Source organism: Gigantopelta aegis, chromosome 2, assembly GCF_016097555.1.
Source record: "Gigantopelta aegis isolate Gae_Host chromosome 2, Gae_host_genome, whole genome shotgun sequence".
NCBI classification, from domain to species: domain Eukaryota; kingdom Metazoa; phylum Mollusca; class Gastropoda; order Neomphalida; family Peltospiridae; genus Gigantopelta; species Gigantopelta aegis.
Window position 1 is genome coordinate 2137045 of NC_054700.1, and position 26108 is coordinate 2163152.

Consider the following 26108-nt stretch of genomic DNA (forward strand, 5'->3'; position numbering starts at 1 on the left):
CCTAGGCCAGTACAGTTACAAACTAATATAGAGTAATTAAACTGAAATGGGATGGAAACCAGTCATTTCTTTTCGTATGTAGTTATAATTATTTATTTTATCTAATTAAGCTTCAAGAACGCTATTCTTGACACAACACTCAGTTATCTGGGCTGTCTGTCTGGGACAGTAGATTAGTGGTCAGTGAGAGAGAAGTCGGTGTAGTGTCATAACAACTACCCAATGAGTCGTTAAACTCGCTCTTAGTGGCAGCCGGTACAGGGAGCGAAGAGAAACCTGTACCTACCAGCCGATGGCTTACCACCCCACCATGGCAATTGAAAACAAATGATCGAGACACGTGGGTTTGGCATAGTGAGCTATTGACTCCTGTCTTCTCTCAAAGGTGTCTCCATTAGTTTGACAATGATTCATCGGTATAATGTGCTAATATCTTTTTCTTCACAAGTGTGCACTGTTATCAAAAACAGCTTCATTATTCGAGGGTTTTTTTTTTCTCAGAAATCGATGTCATTACATGCTTGGGGGATTTCAAAGATTTGTGAAAATGGGCGTTTATTTGATGCCATCAGAGCGGAAAAGGCAAACACATTTGTTTAATGATACTCCAAGATTGCGACTCCACATAATGAGAAAACAATGGGGAGAGAGACAACGGGAGAGAGAGACAACGGGAGAGAGAGAGAGAGAGAGAGAGAGAGAGAGAGAGAGAGAGAGAGAGAGAGAGAGAGAGAGAGAGAGAGAGAGACATACTAAGAGTGGTTTGTGTATTAACATAACCACCTACACACAGAGCTACACACAATAGTGTTAGAGCTGGTCCTGGGGTAAGAACCAGAAGGCAAGAAATACAACAACAACAGAATGACAGCCGAAAAGACAATGATGGGCAAAAGGAAAACTAAAGTGGGCAAAAAGAACAAAAATTCATTCCGAGAATTGGTGATCGAGGAGATTCGACCCTTTTCCCCAAGCACTTCAGACTAGAGCTTTACCAACTGACCAAGATCCCTCGACCAGATGTAGTAGTGCTAACTGTAGTAGTAGTAGTAGCAAAAACAACAGCACTAGTATTAGCAGTGGTGGTAGTAGTAGCAACAGCAGCAGCAGCAGTAGCAGCAACAGCGGCAGTGGTAGTAGTAGTAGTAGCAGCAACAGCAGCGGTAGTGGTGGTGGTTGTGGTAGTAGTGTAGTAGTAGTAGTAGTAGTAGTAGTAGTAGTAGTAGTAGTAGCTGTAGCAGTATTAGTAGTAGTAGTAGTAGTAGCTGTAGCAGTAGTAGCTTCAGCAGCATTTGCAGCAGTATCAGCGGTAGTAGTAGTAGTAGTAATCACGTGGATTTCGAAAATTTGTAATTAGTAACAAACAACACACAGCTTGTGCAATCAAAGGTCAAGGTTAAATGCAGATATGACTTGTATTTCTGGCATCTCGGACGTCTGTTACCGACAGCATTTTTTTTTGTGTAGCGCGTGACAGAACACGTCACCTCGCATACGGAAACAAACGACACGAAATGAATATCAAATAGATTTATTTCGGAAGCGGTCGTGCACCGCGGTGCTGGAGACACAAGACCGACTCGTTTGGCGGAACCAATCATCCAGTTTCGCAACTCTCTAGCGAGAACAGGTTCGCCGCGAAAATAGAACGATCATTGCCATAGCTAATGGAATTGACAACTCTATTAACAGTGTTGTCACAGAGGGGTTAACATGCTGCAGCCCGTGAATATAAATGGGTCTGCTATTACCGCCGAGAAAAAAGAAATGGCATAAAATATAACCCGGATGCTGTAACAAAATTTATTCGAGATTATTTAGAGGTTCCCGCGAGATTTTAATGCGTAGCATGGAAAAATTCAAATCTCCAAAGGTAGAGAACTCTAGTTCGATATGTGGAATATATTTTGGTTGTAGAGCATTAATATAATTCTCATAGGTGACGATGTTAATGTTTATCAATAAAATCTTGTATAAGCGGTCTATGGCATTAAACATGACATTAGCCAGCCAATAGAATCTTGCATTTTAAATCTGCAGTTTGTTCCTACGTCGGTCGTATAATAGCGTTTAAAATTTTGTTTTGTTTAACGACGTCGCTAGAGCACACACATTGATTCATTGATCATCCGCTATTAGATGTGAAAATGTTTGTCTGTCAATAGCCGAGGCTTAATAAGTGAATGTGTTCTAGCAAACCTTTTACGTTTTACTTAATGCCGCGAGACAGACCACCTTTATATGTGACAAGAGGTACAAAGAAAGGAATGGCTTATTTAACGACGCACTCAACACATTTTATTTACGGTTATATGGCGTCGGACATATGGTTAAGGACCACACAACTATTAAAAGAGGAAACCCGCAGTCTCCACTTCATGGGCTACTCTTTACTATTAGCAGCAAGGGATCTTTTATAGGCACTATCCCAGACAGGACAGTACATACCACGGCCTTTGATATACCAGTTGTGGAGCACTGGCTGGAACGAGATATAGCCCAGTGGACCCACCGACGGGGATCGATCCTAGATCAATCGCGCGTCAGGAGAGCGCTGTACCAGCGAGCTATGCCCAGCACCCTCCAATTAGAGGATGCGCTTTCTTAATTTGCTGTTTGCGTTAGACTACCAGTCAGAATTAGCAAATGTTTGACATCCAATAGCCGATGATTAATCAATCAATCAATCTGCTCCAGTGGTGTCGTTCAACAAAACAAACTTTTATTTTCTTAATTTAATTTTGAAGTCGTCTACAATAGACGAACGGTTTTTGTGTTGGCCCTCTGGAACATGGAGTTCATCTCAGGTAAAGAAAAATCTCCAGGTACGGTTTACAGCCAGCGACACGCGCTTTATGGTCGGACCCAGAGGAAATTAATTAATGCCGGCCAGCGTTCATGAATAACAGTATAAATTATTGATACCGGAGTAGACTTAATCATTGTTTAGTTTGAGAGAAAAAAGCAACAACACGCGTGCTTATGTACGGGGAATTCGGATGATTAAATACGAATCAATGATCACGACGTGCAGACCTAACTGCGTAAATAAAAACATAAAAAAAAATAAAAAATAAAAAAATAAAAAAAATAAAATTAAATTAAATTTAAAAAATAAAAAAAAATAAAAAAAAAAAAAAATAGCACGTGCGTCTGCTCACACTTGCGATGCGTGTGCAATATGTAATTCATTTCTCAAGGACTATTTGTGTTGTCTTATATTACCAAAATAACTACCGGTTCATCAATGAGTACATTCTTTTTTTTCTCTCTTTTTTTTTTCTTCTTCTTTTTTTCTTTTTTTTTAAAGAACATGAAGGTATATAGAGGGAACTCATGATTCAATTCAATTATAGGAAAAAAGATTAAAAACTTCATATTCGTTAAAATCTGATTAGGAAACTGGATCACGGCACGGGATATCTGGATGATTAAAAACGGCTATCTGTAAAATTCCGATATATCGGAACTCTCTCTCCCCCCCCTCCCCCCCCCCCCCCCCCTTCATAGGGTTGCTCTGGTTCGCGTGCAGTGCATATGACGACAGGAATGTCGATGTACGGGGATAAGGAATCATTGCAACACGTCCAGTCTTTAATTATACACACCAAACGTAAAACGCGCTGTTTAAATTATCCAGAGTTCTGGTTGTTGTGTGCTACAATGCCGATACAGCTGTACCATGTTGATGCAAGTCAAATTATTTCGCCAAGCATGTTGGGAGAAGGTAATAAAAATGTTTGGCGAGGGATTAGAAAATTTTAAAGCAAACGCTTGTGTATTAGATACAAAACTAATCGGTGAGACAAATTACAGGACCTTTTTTAGTTGAGATATTGTAAATATAACATAAGACAATTTTGGACCATTGATGATGAGGATAATGTTGTTGATTATGATGATGACGACTACGATGATAGTGTATATGAAGATATGGATGGTCGTAACAGTGACGATGATGCTGATGATATGGCCATGCTATGCTGATGGTGAGTCTAGTCATAGTGGTGTCGACAATAATGATGATGACGGCAGATGTGAGGCTCGCTGGCGACGATGCAGATGACGATGATGATGAAGATGATGATGGTGATAATATTAATGGTGATGATGGTGATAATGATGATGGTAATGATGATGGTAATTACAATTGCTGATCAAAAGTATCTCTGTCGCAATACCAAAACACATCTTGATCGTGTGCATAGTATTCAAGCGATGCCTGTTGCCAAAAATGTTCATCTTCCATATATGATGCATATCGAATGGTTACTCCACGGTAATTATCCGGTTTACCACAGCCATACCGTACTATGAAATAAGCAGGGCCGAAACTGACTGCTCTGATTTAAAAAATAAGCAATAAAGGAAGGAAGGAAATGTTTTATTTAACGACGCACTCAACGTATTTTATTTACGGTTATATGTCGTCAGACATATGATTAAGGACCACACAGATTTAGAGAGAGGAAATCCTCTGTCGCCACTTCATGGGCTACTCTTTTCGATTAGCAGCAAGGGATATTTTACATGCACCATCCCACAGACAAGATAGTACATACCACGGTCTTTGTTACACCAGTTGTGGAGCACTGGCTGGAACGAGATATAGCCCAATGGGTCCACCGACGGGGATCGATCCTAGACCGACCGTGCATCAAGCGAACGCTAGATCACTAGGTCTCGCCCCTAAAGCAATGTAATGTGATGTAATGTAATGTGATGTGATGTAATGTAATGTGATGTGATGTGATGTGATGTGATGTGATGTGATGTGATGTGATGTGATGTGATGTGATGTGATGTGATGTGATGTGATGTGATGTAATGTAATGTAATGCAATGCAAAGTAATGTTATGTACATTATATCTACCATTCATGTCATATTTCCATTATTCATTAGTCTGCTCGTTAGTGTCTACATTCCCAGAAATTGCCCGTATACTGTTATCCTTTCATCTCTCCCATTCCTTTCGACCTTGGATTTTTAAGGACAATGCTGTCAACTTTCGGTCCACTGAATTTCGTGCAGACAGCTGACTCTTTGCCCCGGTGTCTTGGATGCAGACCTGGAATTGATTGCGTTATGTTAGGTCGCTTGCAAACACGACGATTTAATTTCCATTGCGCCACATCCATTTCCTTGCATCTGGCAGAACGAGACACGCGTGCAGACAAACGACTACCTCTTGGGAAACGCGTCTTTCCTGATATCCTAGGTGCAGAATCAACTAACTAGTTTAACTTTAATTTATTATTATTATTTCTTCCCCGCGGAATCAATAACAATGGAAGGGAAAAGAGTATTTATTTATCGACACACTCCACCACAATATTTACTCAGCAGTTGTTGGATCAGGATGCTAACGTGTAGGATACTTGCCACACGTGGTTTAAAGAAAAAAACAAAACAACCAGCTAGCAATATGCGGATTCAGAAGGGGTCACAGGGGTCTCGTGCACACACGCACACACACACACACACACACACACACACACAAACACACACACCACACGCACGCACACAACCAAACACACACACACGCGCGCACACACACACACAAACACACACACCACACGCACGCACACAACCAAACACACACACACGCACCCCACACACACGCACACACACACACACACACAGGCACACACATACACACACACCGCCTGTTTTAGTGCTGTTTTTAATTAATGGTGGGTTTTTTCTTCTTTTTTAAATTTATCATCTACAATATACAACAGAAACCTGGTCTCTGAGCATCATTATTTTGAACATTTCTGGACTGTGTGTCCCTCCTCCATCCACCCCCCCCCCCCCCCCCACCCCCACCCCACACACACACACATACACACACCCGAACCCCTACATATCTAGCTCATTTGCCTTCGGTAAATTGCCCTTTTTAGAATTTTGTGACCCGCCTTTACAAACTTCTGGATCCGCCTCCGCCTAGCTATCAGTGGACGGGTAACGCTTATTAATTCTATTAATGTTTTAATATGTGTTTTCGTGCTTATATCTATTTGAGGTTCAAGTACGCTATGCTAGTCTCACACCTAAGCTGTGTGAGCTGTCTCTCCAAGACAGTGGTTTAGTGGTTAGTTGTTAGTAGTTGGTGACCTCGAGTCTCCCTATTGACCCGTTAAAGTTATATTGGGTGTAAGCCGGTATTGGGATGCAAACCCTCGCCACCGCCATGTCTGCACAGGACAGCGGGCTTAAATATTAACTTAATACAGAAGAACGAAAAAAAAAAAAAAAAAGAATACAGAAAGATATATGATTATATGGTGTTGGGTATATGGTTATAAATCGCACAAATTATAAGAGAAAAACCCTGGTGTCGCTAGTGTTTATATGCAATAGTGACAGATACAAAGAAATGGATAGTCCAAGATACGTTGCCGCCATACAATTCACTCCATAAAAAACCCAGTAATTGATATTTTATACGCACTTCCTTATATGCAATACAGTACATACCACGACCTTTTGATGTACCATTCGTTGGACAGTTCTTAGGAAGGAGGGGGGGGGGGGGGACGAGTGAATCGATACTGCGACCCATCGCATCTCAAACAGGTGCTGTGCCAGACAGTCACATCCCGCCCGTGGATTAACTACGACGGGATGCTTCCACAAAAAAGAGCCACCAACTCACTTGGGCCTATTGAGTCGTCGCTCTCCGGATCGATTTAATATCGTTAGCTATATGACCGGTCACAAATTGTGCGGAGATGTTTAAAACAATACAAAACGTTCCATCACAACGTGCCATGAATATAAATGTCACCAAAGAGATGTTTTGTACAGTTTTATACTGGTGAGTGGTGTTTTCTGGACATTTGTTGGCGAACATTGCAGAAGGCGGGCGAACAGTGGTTAATGTCCACGAGTGGGTGTATGGACCTTCCTCTATTTGAACCGCCGATGCTTTCAAGTGTTTAGAGACTAGGTCAGTTAGTTCTAATAACATTCGCCCATCACTTAAGATATAAAATACGTCTGCACCACACATATGGGAATATAGGCGAGCGTGCCAGAGGTGCGCACCAGTTTGTTTAACTGTGGGGTACTGGTTAGGTACGGAATGACGAACTTCGTTTGGTTTAACATCACAAAGGACCTAAAGCAAATTTATTTATTAATAATCGAATATTGGATGTCAAACATTTGATAATTCTGACATATAGTCTCAGAGGAAACCTAAATTTTTCCATTAGTACCAAGGGGTCTTTTATATGCACCATCCAACAGACAGGATAGCACATACCACGGCCTTTGATAGACCAGTCGTGGAATATTGATTGGTACGGGGATATTTTATTGGATATATTTTGGACATGTTCTTGGAAAATGTTAGGATATGCTGAACGCAGAAGAAGAAGAGAAGAAGAAGAAGAAGAAGAAGAAGAAGAAGAAGAAGAAGAAGAAGAAGAAGAAGAAGAAGAAGAAGAAGGAGGAGGAGGAGGAGGAGGAGAAGGAGAAGAGAAGAAGAAGAGAACAACAACAACAAGGAAAAGGAGGAGGAGAAGGAGGAGGAGGAGGTATAGAATGTATTAACTCATTAGTGTATGCAGGAGGAAACTCTCCTTTATTTTATTTTTCTCTAGGACTCAGCTACTACATCTGGCTGTTCCCAAATAATGTAGGCCTACTGGGGTGTACATGTGGAGTCGCTTTTCCTAGGATCCAAATTGGAGGAATATTTTACATGTCAACAATATAATGAGGGTGTTCCTGAGAAGTAAACAACAACACAACACCAACAACAACATTTATTATTATTATTATTATTATTATTATTATTATTATTATTATTATTATTCCTCTACTCTGCGACTGAGCTCGAGCATGGCGTTATTACCTCATGGGACCCACGTGTCCGGGGTAGTGGAGACGTCGGCGGGGATCCTAGCGCCTAATCAGAAGTCAAGTGCGAATTAATCAAGCAGATGATTAGCTGGTTCGAGGATCCTCAACTCAGGAGGCACACTGAATATCCTCGACAAAATTAGATCTGGTTTAACGCCTTGTAACTGCCAACCAACTCCCGGGTCCCCTTCCCGCGAAACGAGCAGCGAACACAACGGTGCTGTATTTAATAAAATTCTTCTGTCTCGCTGCCCTTTATTGAAGAGCGAAAAAAAAAAACCAGAAAGAAAGAAAAAAGAAGAAGAAGAAGAAACCTTGAAGTTGTTGTGACTTGCGAGAAGCAATTAGCGAAAAACACACAGTGCGAACTGGGCAATATCAATATGAGTGAATATCTACGTAACGCGGCATGGCGTGATAGCGGAAGACTTCGCATAAGCAGCCGGTCTCAAGGTAAACATGTAATGTTTGTTGTTTGATTAGCATCCTTACTAGCTCGAGTCCTCTCTAGTCCTCCCTCTATTGATATGTTGTAGGGGAGGGGGCTAGAGGGGATTGTGTGTAATACTTCGGCAATCATTAACGACCTTATGATCTGACCTGATCAGGGAATCATCCCCTTGGTAACCTGCCTAAATGAGCACCTGGTTATAGCATACCATTGAATAAAGTATCTGTTTGTCTCCCTGTCTGTGTGTCTATCTGTATGTATGTCTTTAATACTACCGGTATATTGCAGGATGCGAAGGCAGGCGCGAGTGTATTTCCTGATGCATTGGCAACGTTGAGTGTTGTGCATAAGTTCCTAAATACCAATACTGAAGTGCAGGGAATCCAATAAAGTCTAACATATCTATTAAACTGCATTAACTGAAATCTGATAGACGTGTGTGTTCATTGTATACCCGAGAGCACGATACTGATCGTTATTATCTATTCCTTTGGGTTTGGTAATCCATTATTTTATTCTTTTAAACTGTATACAATAGTTTTTAATATTGAAAAAAAAGCCTGCATTCCATGCGGTTTTGAAAAGCTTTTTTTTTTCTCTTTTGTTTTTTTTCCATTTCTTTTTTCTTGATAAAGATAAAATTTCAGGAAGTATTTACAGCTTGATAAACGCCAGATGTGTAAACTACTTGTATTAACCTGTCAATTACAGTTGGTTGTGGCATACACAAATAAATATTTTATTAGACACGTTGAGTTAATGGATAACGACACCCCAGCATTACACGGACTATTTTTCAGAGTCTTCAGCCATAGCACAAGTTAAATTTAGTTTGTGTTTAACGATACCACTAGGGTACACTGACTATTGGATGTTAAGCATTTGGATTTTTTTTACATATAGTCTTAGAGAGGAAACCCGCTACATGTTTCCATCAGTAGCAAGGGATATTGTATATGCACAATCCCACATACAGGATAGCACATACCACCGCCTTTGATAAACCAGTCTAGAAGGAGAAATTGATTACTGGACCCACTGATTGGGATCCATCCTAGACCGACCTCGGTCGGATGTATGAGTAGATGGATGGATGGATGGATGGATGGATGGATGGATGGATGGATGGATGGATGGATGGATGGATGGATGGATGGATGGATAGATGGGTGGGTGGGTGGATGGATTTATGGATGGATAGATGGTTGGGTGAGTGGGTGGATGGATGGGTGGGTGGGTGGGTGGGTGGATGGATGGATGGATGGATGGGTGGGTGGAAGGATGGATGGATGGATGGATGGATGGATAGATGGACGGATGGTTAGATCGTCCGATGGTTAGCTAGATGGATCGATGGATTAGAGGATGGATAGGAAGATGGATGGTTAGTTTCTTTTGTTTAACGACACCACCAGAGCACATTAATTTATTCATAATAGGCTACTGGATGGATCGATGCATGCATGAACGAATGAATGAACGAACGAAGGAACGAAAGAATATATGAACGAATAAATAAATGAATGAATGGATAGAATGAAAGAAAGAAAGAAATGTTTTATTTGACGACGCACTCAACACATTTTATTTACGGTTATATGGCGTCAGACATATGGTTAAGGACCACACAGATTTTGAGAGAAAACCCGCTGTCGCCACTACATGGGCTACTCTTCCGATTAGCAGCAAAGGATCTTTTATTTGCGCTTCCCACAGGCAGGATAGCACAAACCATGGCCTTTGTTGAACCAGTTATGAATCACTGGTCGGTGCAAGTGGTTTACACCTACCCATTGAGCCTTGCGGAACACTAACTCAGGGTTTGGAGTCGGTATCTCGATTAAAAATCCCATGCCTCGACTGGGATCCGAACCCAGTACCTACCAGCCTGTAGACCGATGGCCTGCCACGACGCCACCGAGGCCGGTAAATGGATAGAATGAATGAATGAATCAGTGAATAAATGAGTCAGTGAACGAAGAATGAACGGACGGACGAAAGAACGAAAGAACGATCGAACGGTCGGACGGATGGACGGATGAAAGGACGGATGGACGGACGGATGCAACTCCAGACAGGATGGACATCAAAAGGAAAATACGGTATCAAACCTCTATGGCCACATGTCAACAGGCACCTGCAATTTAGGGTGTATGTAACTTGACACAGGGTCAATTACATGATAACCCAAATTACCGTTATCTTTGACGACGTAATGGACGTAAGGGCATGTGTAATATGCGTGACATTCTGCGACATTTGTCAGTCCGTTTATGTTTTATTGTGTTACCGAATGAATGAATAAGACAAAGCTGATTCATTCCATTCTCGTGACACATTCAGACTTGTTGCGTGAGTAAAGGGAACGAATGCTAGTTTAACGGCACGTTCCAACCTGCAGCTGTTGGGTGGGTAGTGTAATGTAATTGTGAAAGTTTGTTTACAAAGTGACAGATAAAGACAATCAGACACGTGTCAGCGCCCCCCCCCCCCCCCCGGATGATGTCATGAAACCATTTGCGTGTTCAAGATAGCGAGCGTTCTCGGAGAGTTAGACTGACTGTATTCTATCATATATGACATACATTTAACATTAGGTACAAAACCGGTCTCTGATGATGGCATGATGCCTAAACAAGATACTCTTAACGCCAAACCCGTTGGTGGGTTCATGAAGGCGAGAGCTCGCGAACATTTTGACTGGTACCGTGGTGTTCTATCCTAAACATGACTTTATCATTAGGTACAAAAAACCAGCATTTCGATGACGTCATAGTTGTAATGACTAAAATTACTGTCACTGTCAGAACGGTTGGCTTGTTTATGATGGCGAGCTCTCGCGAACATGTTCATAGATACCATCGTGTTTTATCGTATCATATTAATGTAACGTTAGATATCTGAAACACAAGGACCTGGGTCAGTGCTTATAAAACTTTTAGAGTCCAGACTCAATCTCTAATGACGTCACACACATACAATTTGTATGGCGTTGTCATGGCATTAGTGTCTCGAATCTAGACTAAAAGTTGTATAAGCACCAGGCCATAATCAGTCCGTCTCTCTCTCTCTCTCTCTCTCTCTCTCTCTCTCTCTCTCTCTCTCTCTCTCTCTCTCTCTCTCTCTCTCTCTCTCTCTCTCTCCAATGAACATGCTCCACTGCACTACGAACGTTTGATGTCGTCCAAGATGACGTATTCGCAAGAAACCCAGCATCCCAAATACCAGTCATGGTAAATTGAACATCTGTTCTTGTACGAATTACGATTTTCTTTTCTATAAAATTGTTTTTGTTTTGTTTTTGTTTTGTTTGGGTATATTTTTGTGGTTCCTTATGCTTTTGTTTTGTTTTTGTTTTGTTGTGTTTTTGTTGAAATTTGTTTTTGTTCTGGTTTATGTTGTTTCGAGTGGGGTCTTTTTGGTCTTTGTAAATTGATTATTTTCTCTTGTTTTTAAATTGTGAATACATATCTGAACAATCGATGACGCAAAACATGGAGAATTGTGATTTTATTCAGAAAGTTCAGCTTCGATGGTTTGACAAGCCGAATGGGGAAAATTAGTGTCACATAATTCTTTAAATTGTGAAACAGCTTGGAGCTTCTCGAAATAGACAAATTGGCTCTAATAATTTTTTGTCCGCTGACTTACGGCAGTACTCGGGGCGCTCTGCACGCGCTAATTTACATATCTTCAGACTTGGTGGCAGACGAGAGAAACACCCAGACGATAATACTAGTAGTTAGCCTGGCTTGAGATTCGTTTTTCATCTTTGTATTTTAAAACTTCACGCTAAGTGCTAAACCAGTTTATAACTGATAGTCGAGCCCATAATGCAACGCTAAAAGCCACACTCTAGCTTCAGAGGCCTCGGTTGTGTCGTGGTTAAACCATCGGTCATAAGCCTGGTAGGTACTGGGTTCGCAGCCCGGTACCGGCTCCCACCCAGAGTGAGTTTTAACGACTCGGTGGGTAGGTGTAAGTCCATTACACCCTCTTCTTTCTCACAAACCACTAACAACTAACCCACTGTCCTGGACAGCCAGCCCAGATAGCTGAGGTGCTTGAACCTTAATACGATATAATCACGAAAATAAATTGAAATGGAAAGAAATGAGGAAACAGACAAACATCAGTACAAATATTGATCACAAAACCCTCATCCTCAGTGTATCATGAATTCAACCGTATTACTTACATTCAATCCCACTTTACATTTCAACATTTTATAGGTACAGTAGTACTAAACCAAATGACATCCGGCTGGGTCAAAGTTCGAGGTGCATCTAACTTTTGAAAGAGCAGTTAATGCCACAAATCCTGCCATTGGTGATGAATGTGTAAATGTGACAGTGTTTGTTGTGTAGACTGTTGTGTCATCTGGCCAGTACATTTCCTGTAATTTATTTCGAACTAGTGTCAATGTACCAACTACCATTGTACTTGAAACATATGCGGGGTCCTAATAAAAAATATCATGACAATTTTTGTTTGGAAAAGTTTAGTCATAGACGCCACCCGTTATGTTTACCGTGGTCATATACGCCACCCGTTATGTTTACCGTAGTCATAGACGTCACCCGTTGTGTTTACCGTTGTCACAGACGCCACCCGTTGTGTTTACCGTGGTCATAGACGCCACCCGTTATGTTTACCGTGGTCATAGACGCCACCCGTTATGTTTACCGTAGTCATAGACGTCACCCGTTGTGTTTACCGTTGTCACAGACGCCACCCGTTGTGTTTACCGTGGTCATAGACGCCACCCGTTATGTTTACCGTGGTCATAGACGCCACCCGTTATGTTTACCTTGGTCATAGACGCCACCCGTTGTTTACCGTGGTCATAGACGCCACCCGTTATGTTTACCGTGGTCATAGACGCCACCCGTTATGTTTACGTGGTCATAGACGCCACCCGTTATGTTTACCTTGGTCATAGACGCCACCCGTTATGTTTACCGTGGTCATAGACGCACCCGTTATGTTTACCTTGGTCATAGACGCCACCCGTTATGTTTACCGTGGTCATAGACGCCACCCGTTATGTTTACCTTGGTCATAGACGCCACCCGTTGTTTACCGTGGACATAAACGCCACCCGTTATGTTTACCGTAGTCATAGACGCCACCCGTTATCTCTGAAATGAGCAGCTTCACCCCTATTTTTTCCGATTTACTTTAAGTGTGACAGTTGGTAGTATTTATATAGAGTGTGTTATATTGTACTATAGGATTTGATTTGGTGGTACACACCCTTTACAGGCATAACTGATCTGGTGGTGATTTACATTTGGATTACAATAGCATGCGTTCTCTTATTATGTGCACCTAAAAGTCATATTAATATTGTCAATTGCCAATTAATATTATTCTAGAAATGATAATTTGACAGATTAAATTGTATTATTTAATAATAATAATAATAATAATAATAAAAATACACTATATAACGTCTTTATATCACATATTGCATATATTATACTCTTCAAAAAAATAAACTTCTATTGGATTATTTTTGTAAAATCAAAGACATTGTAAAGACAATCAAGTAAGTGAGCGAATGGTGATGCAAAAACACTAGAAAACATGTCCGATTCGCATAAACGTAGCCATAGTCAACGTTTGTACTGAAACACAAAAACGCATCCCTCAGAGAAGCACGTGCATCATGAAGTTCTGTGACTTTGCATGCCGAACCCTCCATTGGTGGGGCATAAAAGGCCACATCATCAGTGATTCAAACAGACCGCATAAAGACACTGTAGGTAACGCAATAATGCCAAGATTGACATCAGCTCAACGCAATAATGTCATTGGGAGATTGCAAACAGGAGCAACTCAACAAGCTGTGGCAAGGCACTTTGGTATCTCCAGACAGACAATCTCTGCTTTATGGGCATGGTACAACACCACTCAAATTGTTAATGACAGGCCAAGGTCAGGTTGTCTCAGAGTAACCACCACCGCTCAAGATCGATACATTCGGGTGCGTCATCTTCGAAATCGAACCACAACAGCAACAACCACAGTGACACAAATCCCTGGACTACGCAGAATTTCTGACCAGACAGTTCGTAATCGGCTGAGGGAGGCAGGAATTTTCCCTAGAAGACCAGTGCGACGTAACATTCTGATCCCACGTCACTTAGTGGAGCGTCTGCAGTAGTGCCAGAAAAGGGTGAGATGGACACGTGCCAGGTGGACGACTGTTTTGTTCTCAGATGAGTCTCGTTCTATCATGTCACGTGCTGATAGACGTCGAGGGGAACGTTATGCTCCAAATTGCGTGTAACAAGTCGACCGTTTTGGTGGTGGCAGTGTCATGGTGTTGGGAAGAAATCCATCATGGTAGTAGGACGGCTCTTGTGCATGTGGCAGGTGCACTGACGGGCATCAGGTATAGAGACGAGATCCTGCAGCACCACGTCATTCTGCACATGAACGTCAACGATGGAATGTTTCAGCATGACAATGTCAGACCACATGTTGCACGTGTCAGGAGTTTCTGCAGCGCCACAACGTCCAGACATTACCTTGGCCTGCCTGTTCGCCGGATTTAAACCCAATAGAACATCTATGGGATGCACTGGATCTGCGTGTGTGCCGGAGGTATCCACCACCCCAGACACTTCCACAACTTCTTACTGCATTGCAGCATGAGTGGCAGAACATTCCACAACGTGTTGTGCAATGTTTGATTGCTTCCATGCGTCGCCGTTATCAATCTGTCATCAGGGCTCGTGGTGGTCATAACCGATACTGATATTTTGCACACTCCTATGTCACACACATTCCTGTGTACATGTTTCAGGTGGATTCTCAGATATACTGTTTCGGACATGTCCAGAGTAATCCTCTTCCCATGGCGTCTTAATCTTTGGTTGCTTGTATAATGTCTATCATTTTTTTTTTTATTAAACTTTGAAAATTAGTGTCAAGTTTCTTTCTTTTTAAGAGAATACATTGGTAGTCACACCAACTTCATAACATATTTCTCTGCCTCTCGGTCGGGACGTAGACCAGTAGTACAGCGCTTGCTTGACGTGTGGTCGGTTTCGGATCGATTCCCGTCGGTGGGCCCATTGGGCTATTTCTCGTCCTAGCCAATGTGCCACGACTGGTACATCAAAGGCCGTAGTATGTGCTACCCTGTCTGTGGGATAGGCCATATAAAATATCCCTTGCTACTAATGACAAAATGTTGGGGTTTCCTCTCTGAGACTATATGTATATGTCAAAATTACCAAATGTTTGACATCCAAAAACCCATGATTAAAAACCAGTGTGATCTAGTGACGTCGTTAAACAAAACAAACTTTAACAATATAACGTCTTCATACCACATACTGCATATACATTGGTAGCCTCATCAACTTCACAACACATTTCTCTGTCTCTCTCTCTTTTTACCGGCCTCGGTGGCGTCGTGGCAGGCCATAGGTCTACAGGCTGGTAGGTACTGGGTTCGGATCCCAGTCGAGGCATGGGATTTTTAATCCAGATACCGACTCCAAACCGTGAGTGAGTGCTCCGCAAGGCTCAATGGGTAGGTGTAAACCACTTGCATCACCAGTGATCCATAACTGGTTCAACAAAGGCCATGGTTTGTGCTATCCTGCCTGTGGGAAGTGCAAATAAAATATCCCTTGCTGCCAATCGGAAGAGTAGCCCATGTAATGGCGACAGCGGGTTTCCTCTCAAAATCTATGTGGTCCTTAACCATATGTCTGACGCCATATAACCGTAAATAAAATGTGTTGAGTGCGTCGTTAAATAAAACACTTCTTTCTTTCTTTATCTCTTTTTTATGGTCTAGTCATAACATGAGCGGAAGCGGGATTGATCTAAACTGTATTGTATGTAAAGTGTTTATTTCACCCAGGCAATCCACTGGGATCACGCCGTGCACGCATGTGGTGTGCGTTAAAAGAAGAATAACAAATATTTATATTACAACGGTTTCCAGATCGACGATGACTTAGTGTCAGGCGGCTCATGCTAAGTCATCTGAATTACATTTAGTCTCCGCGTGTAATCAATTCTTTAAACATTTCTAAACCTCTTTGTGCGACCGCCAAGGTCATGCTTCTTTGAACATATTTCTGGGCCCACACGCAGGGCCGGATTTAGACCCTAAGGGACCCGGGGCACTTCACAGAAATTAATTACATAACAAATTAAAAAAAAAGATCTAATTTTATAATTAATAAACTTTTTATAAAGGAAAGAAAGAAAGAAATGTTTTATTTTAACGACGCACTCAACACATTTTATTTACGGTTATATGGCGTCAGACATATGGTTAAGGACCACACAGATTTTGAGAGGAAACCGGCTGTCGCCACTACATGGGCTACTCTTCCGATTAGCAGCAAGGGATCTTTTATTTGCGCTTCCCACAGGCAGGATAGCACAAACCATGGCCTTTGTTGAACCAGTTATGGATCACTGGTCGGTGCAAGTGGTTTACACCTACCCATTGAGCCTTGCGGAGCACTCACTCAGGGTTTGGAGTCGGTATCTGGATTAAAAATCCCATGCCTCGACTGGGATCCGAACCCAGTACCTACCAGCCTGTAGACCGATGGCCTACCACGACGCCACCGAGGCCGGTTGTTTTATAAAGGAAGTCCTTAGTCTGGGGGCCCCTCTGGCAGGGGGCCCAGGGCAATTGCCTCCTTTGCCCCTCATAAATCCGGCACTGCCCACACGCACTTCTAGATGGTGCTCTGCGTTACTTTTTTTTTTTTTTTTTTAGCTTATATCCAATTAAGGTTCAAGCACGCTGCCCTTGGGCCACGTCAGCTATATGGCCTGTTCAGAAAAGACGCTTAGGTACATTGTTACATTAACACTTAATTACAGGTTGCTCGCGACACTGTTAAACTTATATTCGTGTCTGTAGCCATGCAAGATTCAACATTTTAAATTGTGTTTTGTTTAACGATACTATTTTGATTTATTAATCATCAGCCTTTGAATGTCAAACATGTGGTAATTTTGACACATAGTCTTAGAGAGGACACCCGCTACAGTTTGTCTTTAGTGGGAAACTATATTTTATATGCACCATCCCACATATAGGATAGCACATACCACTTAAGTTTGAATGTTTTTTTGTTTTTTGTTTTTTCTATAACGACACCACTTGAGGATATTGATTTATTAATAACCGGCTGTTGAATGTCAAACATTAGGAAATTTTGATATATAGTCTTAGAGAGGAAACCCGACAAATAGCCCAATTGGCCCACCGTCGGGGATCGATCCCAAACCGATTGCACATCAAGCAGACGCCTTACCTCTGGCTTACGTCCCGCCTCCTAAGGTAGAATTACGTTGGCCTAGGCCCAAATATAGGCTGTGATTTGTGTAAAATTGTCCGTCCTGTCCATCTCCTTTCCTCCCGTCATGGACCACGCCAGTAGCCATACCAGAGGCGAGGACGGGGGTGGGGGTGGGGGTGGGGGTGGGAGAGAGAGAGAGAGCACATGCCCGAACCTTAAATTGATATGGGCATGCATAACGTGTTTCAAGTTCAATATCCCTTCTAAATAAATCTATTAACATTTTAATTCTAAGACACGCATTCCTTCAACTTTTTCTTGATGCGCGGTCAGGATAGGATCGATCCCCGTCAGTGGACCTAATGGGCTATTTCTCGCGCTAGCTAGTGCACCACGACTGGTATATCAACGGGCATGATATGTGCTAACTTGTCTGTGGAATGGTGCATACAAAAGATCCCTTCCTACTAATGGAAAAATGTAGTGGGTTTCGTCTCTATAACTGTGTCAAAAATGGCCATATGTTTGACATCCAATAGCCGATGATTAATAAATCAAGGTGCTCTAGTGGTGTCGCTGAAACAACACAAACTTCATTACTATTGTTATTATTATTATTATAATTCTACGAGACGCATTCCTCCTTAGAATCGCACCCTTTGACCCCTCAATATGGCTATTGTTACAGCATCTGTTCCTGTGGGTATCTGTTTATGCCGGAATGCCGCTACAGTCGTTTATATGTTTTCTTCGTCGGCTTGCTTGCTCAGAAGCTGGTGGTTTACCGCGTCAACGTATCTCTTTTGGGATTCTTTCGCTTGTTTTCTTATGTAAATAATCAATGTGCAACAGAATGGGAACACAAATAAATGAGCTGATGCAGGGCAATCCTGCACCAGGGACTGCACCGAGCATCGTGTAGCTACACCGGTAAGACGTGTTGTAAGTCATAAACATATGACGACAGTGAATGAATGTGCGCCCTCTTTAACCCGGTCTTTATATCGATTTGATAAAGTCATCGGTGCTGGCTGGGATGGGGGAGGAGGGCAATGGGTCCACCAAGGGAAGATCGATTATCGATATATCGCATCTCAGGCGCGCTCTATCACTGGACTACATAACGCCCACTAAAACAAACGAGATGACAGGATCAACAATGTGTGTTTTATCCCGATATAACCAGTGTCATGTAACATGTGTACGTTTGTTTAGATTTTTTTAACTTTTAAAGTGACTGACCCTAGTTTTTAAACACTACGATGTATGTTTCACTACTAAAGTCGTTTTTTGATAATTTATATACGAAGTACTTACATGGTATTATTTAGAATATTAATTTTCGTACACCTGAAGTGGTTCTGGTCATCCAGGTATTCCCAAAATGCATTTTTCATAATTCTAAAAATACACGTTCGTCTGAGAAGTAATGGTTACTGAGACAAGCTCTAGTTATTTTTAGACGATATTTCCCCGTTTTTAGCTTCTCTCTGTTACAAATTTATCCAAATGTGTCACAGGTTTGTAGATTAACTAAACTTAGTGTCCATGTTCACGGGCTGAAACTAGGGTCAGCGCCTTTAAGTTACTGTATATCTGATTGTAATAAACGTGTGTAAAGCTCCCATTGTTTTCTGCATTATTTATATTCAATGTATAGAAACTGTCAAAACCATATTGATCCAATGACCTCCCCCACTCGAATGACACCCCCCCCCCCACCACCACCACCACAACCATCATCACCTTTTTTACATTTGCCTGTCACCCCAAAATACGACTCACAGACAGTGCGAGTGCCTCTCCCCAAATATCGGTGCCTCCAAATAAAACACCCTGGCTACGCCAATGCTTTTATCACAATTTACAACGGTGCTTTAAAATTCTCTTTTACGATTGGATAATGAAAAAACAAATATATTATACGCTATATTAGATGATGTCCGTTTAACACAGGTTTCTCTCTGCTGTAATGGTACAGCAGCTTGGTGACTTAATAGATCTGAAGGCTGTATAGATCGTGCTGTACTAATTGGCCATGACATTAAAGTGAAAACATGAAACCAGTCGATGTATTAAGCAGACAAATGACAATAATTAGTACACTCTTGATTGATGTATGTAACGATTTTCTTCCACAGACTGGAAACTGGAGGAAGAGACTGACACTACTTGAAGACAAGAATCAATTAGAAATGGTAGTCACTACATACTACTGGCAATATTAACATAGCTCTCTCTCTCTCTCTCTCTCTCTCTCTCTCTCTCTCTCTCTCTCTCTCTCTCTCTCTCTCTCTCTCTCTCTCTCTCTCTCTCTCTCTCTCTCTCACACACACACACACACAAAACACACACACTTTCTCACCCTCTCTCTCCCCTCCTCTCTATTTGCCATTCTTTGTATATTTATCTCTCTTTATTTGTCCATCTCTGTTTTCTTTTTGCTCTCTTTCTCTCTTTCTTTATCTCCTCTCTCTCCTCTCTCCCCTTCTCTCTTTTTGCCATTCTTTGTCTATCTATCTCTCTTTATCTCATCTCTCTCCCCTGTCTCTCTTTTTTTTCTCTCTCTCCATATCTTTCTTTATCTCATCTCTCTCCCCTGTCTATCCTCTCTCTCACACACTATCTCTCTCTCTCTCTCTCTCTCTCTCTCTCTCTCTCTCTCTCTCTCTCTCTCTCTCTCTCTCTCTCTCTCTCTCTCCCCCGCAACCCACAACTTACTATTAATCATTGTCCTTGACTGACAGCCCTGATATCTGAAATGTGCTCAGTATATCGTTCTTGAACACGATCAAAATAAAATTAATCTAAACAACTATTGTCCCACTTGTTCAACAAAACAGACAAAACTTTATCCACTTTAAAGATATCACTATTTTATTATCAGTTTTCATCAGAAGTCACCGACGATCGCTAAACTAATGATTTTACATTTTCCCATCGCTTGGCACACTGCAAATTAAATAACCTTTCGTAGTATTGATCTGACAAATTGATCGAGAAAATCTTCTGCCTTGCCTCTGTACCAGAACAATCATCTAATTGTTAATGCATTCTCAAAATTGGAATTTTTTTCTCTTTGAATATCAGTTGAGCATCCATGTGGAATACTGAGCGTATCACTGCGATTGGTTCTTTGTGTTTTATCGTTACGTTATCACTTGTAGTGTATCACAAACCAATTAGGATGAATTTATGTTCAGAAAACTAGAAGGATTCATTTCGTAAACACTGTTTAGTGGCTCGTGGGTGTTTAACGTATGCAATATAATCTCTGTTGTCACTGTCGGGAGCCACGCAACACGCTACAAAAGTTAGTTTGTTTTGGTTTAACGATACCATTAGAGCACATTGATTCATTAATCATCGGCTATTGGATGTCAAACATTTCGTAATTCGAACTCGTAGTCATCAGGGGAAACCCGCTACAATTTTTCTAATGCAGCAAGAGATCTTTTATATGCACTTTCACACAGACAGGAAAGCACGTACCAAACCTTTGTCCAATTGTGGTTCACTGGTTGGAAAGAGAGAGAGAGAGAGAAGGAGAGAGAGTGAAGGAGAGAGAGAGTACGATGGAGAGCGAGAAAGAGATACACAGAGGTATAAAGAGATGGGCGCAGAGAGAGAGAGAGAGAGAGAGAGAGAGAGAGAGAGAGAGAGAGAGAGAGAGAGAGAGAGGGAGATAGAGAGTGAAGGATAGAGAGAGTACGACGGAGGGCGAGAGAGAGATACACAGAGGTATAAAGAGATGGGCGCAGAGAGAGAGAGAGAGAGAGAGAGAGAGAGGGGGGGGGGGTAAACAGAGACAAAAACTGGGTGTAAAAGAAACAGTGGCATTTAAAAACAGTTTTTGACGGACGCCGCTATCAACACCACTACACAGTCTTTTCTCAGTTGGAGTAGCAACAAGACCTATTTTGCGTCATTTATAGGAAACCCTATTCGTCCCACGAGAAATGATGCGATCACTCACGAAGACGTCTTGTGAAACGGGAAATACCCCAGTGAGTCCACTCAGTCGGATCGATCCTGCGATACTTCACTCGTGAGGCGGAACATTCACCACCCAGCCACATCCCACACGCTTTGTTTGAGATTTCGATATCCATGTAGAAGATACTCTTGAAGCGGTCCTACGTCTCTCTTATCGAACAGCCAGACAGGAAGCACACAGCGATAGTATCGACCCGCTAGATCGATCTGTCCACAGTTGTAAGTTATGAGCGATTAAAGTTTCCATCATTTCACTCTTCATAGGGAAAACAGATTAATCTTCTAATGATATAATGTTCTCATTCCAATGGGGATGTGGTCGTCTGATGATTTAGTATGCTGATTCAACTGATAACATCTTCTAATGATTTAATATGATTAAAATGATGATATTATCATCTAATACTAGAATATGTTGATTAAAATGATATAATCTTCTAATGATGTAATATTCCGATTCAAATGATGATATGATCTTCTAATTATACAGTAATTCGAATTTTTAAATGATGATTTTGGTCTTCAAATCATATGGCATATTTGCATTCAAATAATCATACATGTATAATGTTCCCTTGATATAATATTGAGACTCAAATGATGAATATTCTTCTAATGATAAAATATTCTGATTCAAGTGACATATTTTTCATTTCAACGTATTTCCGTGTTTATATCCAATTACGATTGAAGCACGCTGTCGTGGCACACACTTCAGCTATCTGGGCTGGCTGACGAGGACAATGGGTTAGTTGTTAGTGATTAGTGAGAGAGAATTGGGTGTTGTGGTCTTACACCTACCCATTGAGTCGTTAAAACTCAATCTGGGTGCGAGTCGGTACCGGGCTGCGAACACTGTACCCTACCAGCCTTATGTCCGATGGCTTAACCACGACTCCGCCGAGGCTAAGTAGTGATACAATCTTCTAATGATATATATATATATATATATACACACATTTGTGTTCATATAGCAATAATTCAAGCACGCTTTTACTGGCTACAGCTTTAGTGAAAGGAAAACTGTTGCACTCACGTGTGCTACTCGTACCGATTCATATTAATTTATCGTCATGAGTATATGAAACTTATGTTCAAGCACGCTGTCCTAGGCACGCGTCTCGGCTATCCGGCTTGCCTATCAAGGTTGCAGAGCCTTAGTTCCAATTCGTTAAAATGGACACTAAGTGTGGCTAATATAATAACCTGTAACACATCTGTATAAAAAGAAAGTTTTTGTTTAACGACATCACTAGAGCACATTGATTTATTAATCATCTGCTATTGGATATCAAACACTTGGTACTTTTTGACATACAGTCTTATAAAGAAAACCAGCTACATGTGTCCATTACTAACAAGAGATCTTTTATATGCACCACTATCCCACAGACAGGATACTGAAGCTTTAACAACTTCACTCAACAACAACTTTGGTGTTATCGTGGTTTAGCCGTAACCTTCTTGAGAAGCTCAACACTGCAAGCAATTAAATGTGTCAGTCTTTATAATCAAGTGGAACTCTCACAGAAAGAAGATTATAACAGAGAAAAGCTTCCTTCTTCCGGTATGAGAAAGAGAAAGTGAAAGTAAAATAGCTTGGAGCGATTACAGGTTTCGATTTTTAAAACTATACATCGTAGTCTATTGTGCATGTGGTGGGATCCTATGGTTTCTTCCTTAGACGGTGTTGAAATTTAAATCACATAGACGAAAATAGCTGTTAATATGGCTAAAACTGCTATACATAGCGTCTTAATCAATATAAATACATGTACCAACATTATTCACTCTTGAAGTAGATATGAAAAATGGGGGATTAAGCTGCTCGTTTCCGGCAAACCGGGAAGCGCTTTTACTACCCCAGTTCCACACACACACACACACACACACACACACACACACACTATATATATATATATATATATATATATATATATATATATATATATATATATATATATATATATATATATATACGCGTGTATATCCTATTTTAGTAGGATGCCAAACATGTTTAACGTACAATGGTAGCTAGTACATCGACACCAGTTCAAACTGAGTTATAGGAATGGCTTGGTCAGATAAAACAACATTGCATTACACCAAATCCTGTCGCCTTTATCACCAGCGGCAAGATTGGTACTGTTAACTGTGAGGGACATGTCCGATATCATAACGGCAAAGAGGCACGTAAATAGAATTCAGGATCAGAAACTGTGAAATCAAGCGTTCGTAAAGTAAAGTTTGTTTTGTTTAACGACACCACTAGAGTACATTGATTTATCAGTCATCGCCTATTGGATGTCAAACATTTGGTAATTTTTACATAGTCTTACAGTGAAAACCCTTTACATTATTGTGTTGTCATTAGTAGCAAGGCATCTTTTGTATGCACCATCCCACAGACAGGATAGCACATACCACGGTCATGCACCTCAAACTTGAGGTCCGTTAAAATGCTATTTGGTGTACTGCTACCTAACAAATATCCATTTATTTACACCCAGTATGTTCTTGGTCAAATCCGTGTGAGTAGTTTTGCGTGAAAGACGAAATCTGCCTTCAACTGACTTGAAGGGTACTTTATAAAGCATCTTCTACTGGCAGCATTTTTGTGCTGAGGTGTCATTAAACATTCATTCATTCGTTCGTTCGTTCGTTCGTTCGTTCGTTCGTTCATTCTACTGACAGAACAGCGCTACTACGGTTTTTGATACGTTAATAAAGGAATACTGGATGGAAGAGGAAAGCTATCTATTTCTAGCAAATACTGTATCGCTGGTCTCTGTTCAGCTTCTTGCAATGCGCGAATGTTGTTTTTCCATCTTGAATTCCTATAACAAATATTTATAGAAGATATGTGCCATTGATTACAAATTGGTTGAACTTCCTTTCCCGCCTTCCAAACATTACAATTACTAGGTTAGAGACACGATATAACTCAGTGACAACGCTACTCACTGAGGTACAGTGAGTCCTACGATCTATCCCCGAAAGTGGAATCTGTGTTTTTCCCGTTCCAACCTGAGCCTTATCTCCGGTATACCAAAAACCGTGGTATATGCGTTGTTGTCTGTGTGGAAGCGCATACAAAAACTTCTCTCTTACTTTAGACTTAGGATACAGATCCTTGTCGGTGGGCACACTGGGCCATTTTCTTGTTCTAGCCAGTGCACCACAACTGGTATATCGAAAGTGTGTGTTATGTGGTATCCTGTATATGGGATGGTGCATATAAAAGATCCCTTGCTACTAAAGGAAAACTATGTACTGGTTTCCTTTCTAAGACTACATGTCAACATTACCAAATGTTTGACATCCAATAGCCGATGATTAATAAATCAATGTGCTCTAGTGGTGTCGGTAAACAAAGCAAACTTTAACCTGGTCTAGACAAATCTGAAGCGGCACGTAACCCAGTGGCAAAGCGCTGGTCTTACGCGCGGTGGGTCTAGGATCGATTCCCGGCGGTGTGATCATTTGGCTATTTCTCATTCGATACCGTGCTATTCAACTGGTGTAACAAAAGCCGCGGTATGTACTACTCTGTCATATAAAAGATATCTTACTACGTTTTTTCCTCTCCCCTTACACATGTAACTGTTATTAAATGTGTTGAGCGTGTCGTTAAATAAAACATTTCTTCCTTCCTTCTAGACAATATTTTGGAAATAGCCGTGTCAGACATCAGATAGCCGCAGTTTAACGTGTGCTAACCGAGATGTCGTTAAAGAAATATGTCCTTTCCTTTTCCATTACAGTTTGGCGTGTGATCAAAGCCGATGATTTTTTTTTTTTTTTTTTTTTAAAGCTATGTTATCATCTCCACTAATATCACATGTATAATAAAATACTGCCCCAGCATGTTCATTTTGCAAAGAACATTCATTTACAAACATATTAGATCTTCACATCAAACGATAATCCCTCAATTCCTAGATAAAATATTCAATGAATTTCCCTCATATCTTGTTTCGGGACCGTTTTTTGTGTTTCTCGGTTGATTAAATAAAATGATAGTTCATACACGAGAGCACTGATTTACACCCTTCTAATCGTTACTTGCGGATTTTCAATATTAACCTTCTCCTGAATCTTTCCCCCTGCAAACCATAAACCGATCCGACAGTGGAGGTCCGTAACAGCGGATCGCGAGATGAGGATAATTGACGCAATGGCGGAATGCTTCCAAAATGAGCGTACTGCCCGCAACTTGTATTATTCGCCGATATCTTTTCATTAATTTCCAAGCCGGTGAATTTATTTCTTCTTAAACCGCCGATAAATCAGTAAGTGTGCACCGCCAATCTGATTGGTGAGTCGCTTTTCCTGACGTATTAATCACAAAATTAACCAATTATGAAGAGTCCGGCGAAGACTGAGAAATTAATCACGAGTTTTTTCCATGTAATGTGGACATGTTATAATGCCCGGTTATTATCCCTGCAGTAACGAGTGTATATAACCCAGGGAGTTAGTCGCCTCGTGCAG

General features: G+C 41.2%; 1 protein-coding gene and 1 long non-coding RNA gene across 3 annotated transcripts in view; one reads left to right on the forward strand and one right to left on the reverse strand.

Moving 5' to 3' along the window:
* Positions 1-26108, reverse strand: part of LOC121379710 (zwei Ig domain protein zig-8-like) — a 100025-nt gene that overhangs the window by 47432 nt on the left and 26485 nt on the right. The window lies entirely within an intron of this gene.
* Positions 11419-22164, forward strand: LOC121379728. The gene is made up of 3 exons (XR_005958849.1): positions 11419-11561; positions 19760-19816; positions 21554-22164. It is a non-coding gene; the product is annotated as an uncharacterized LOC121379728 (long non-coding RNA).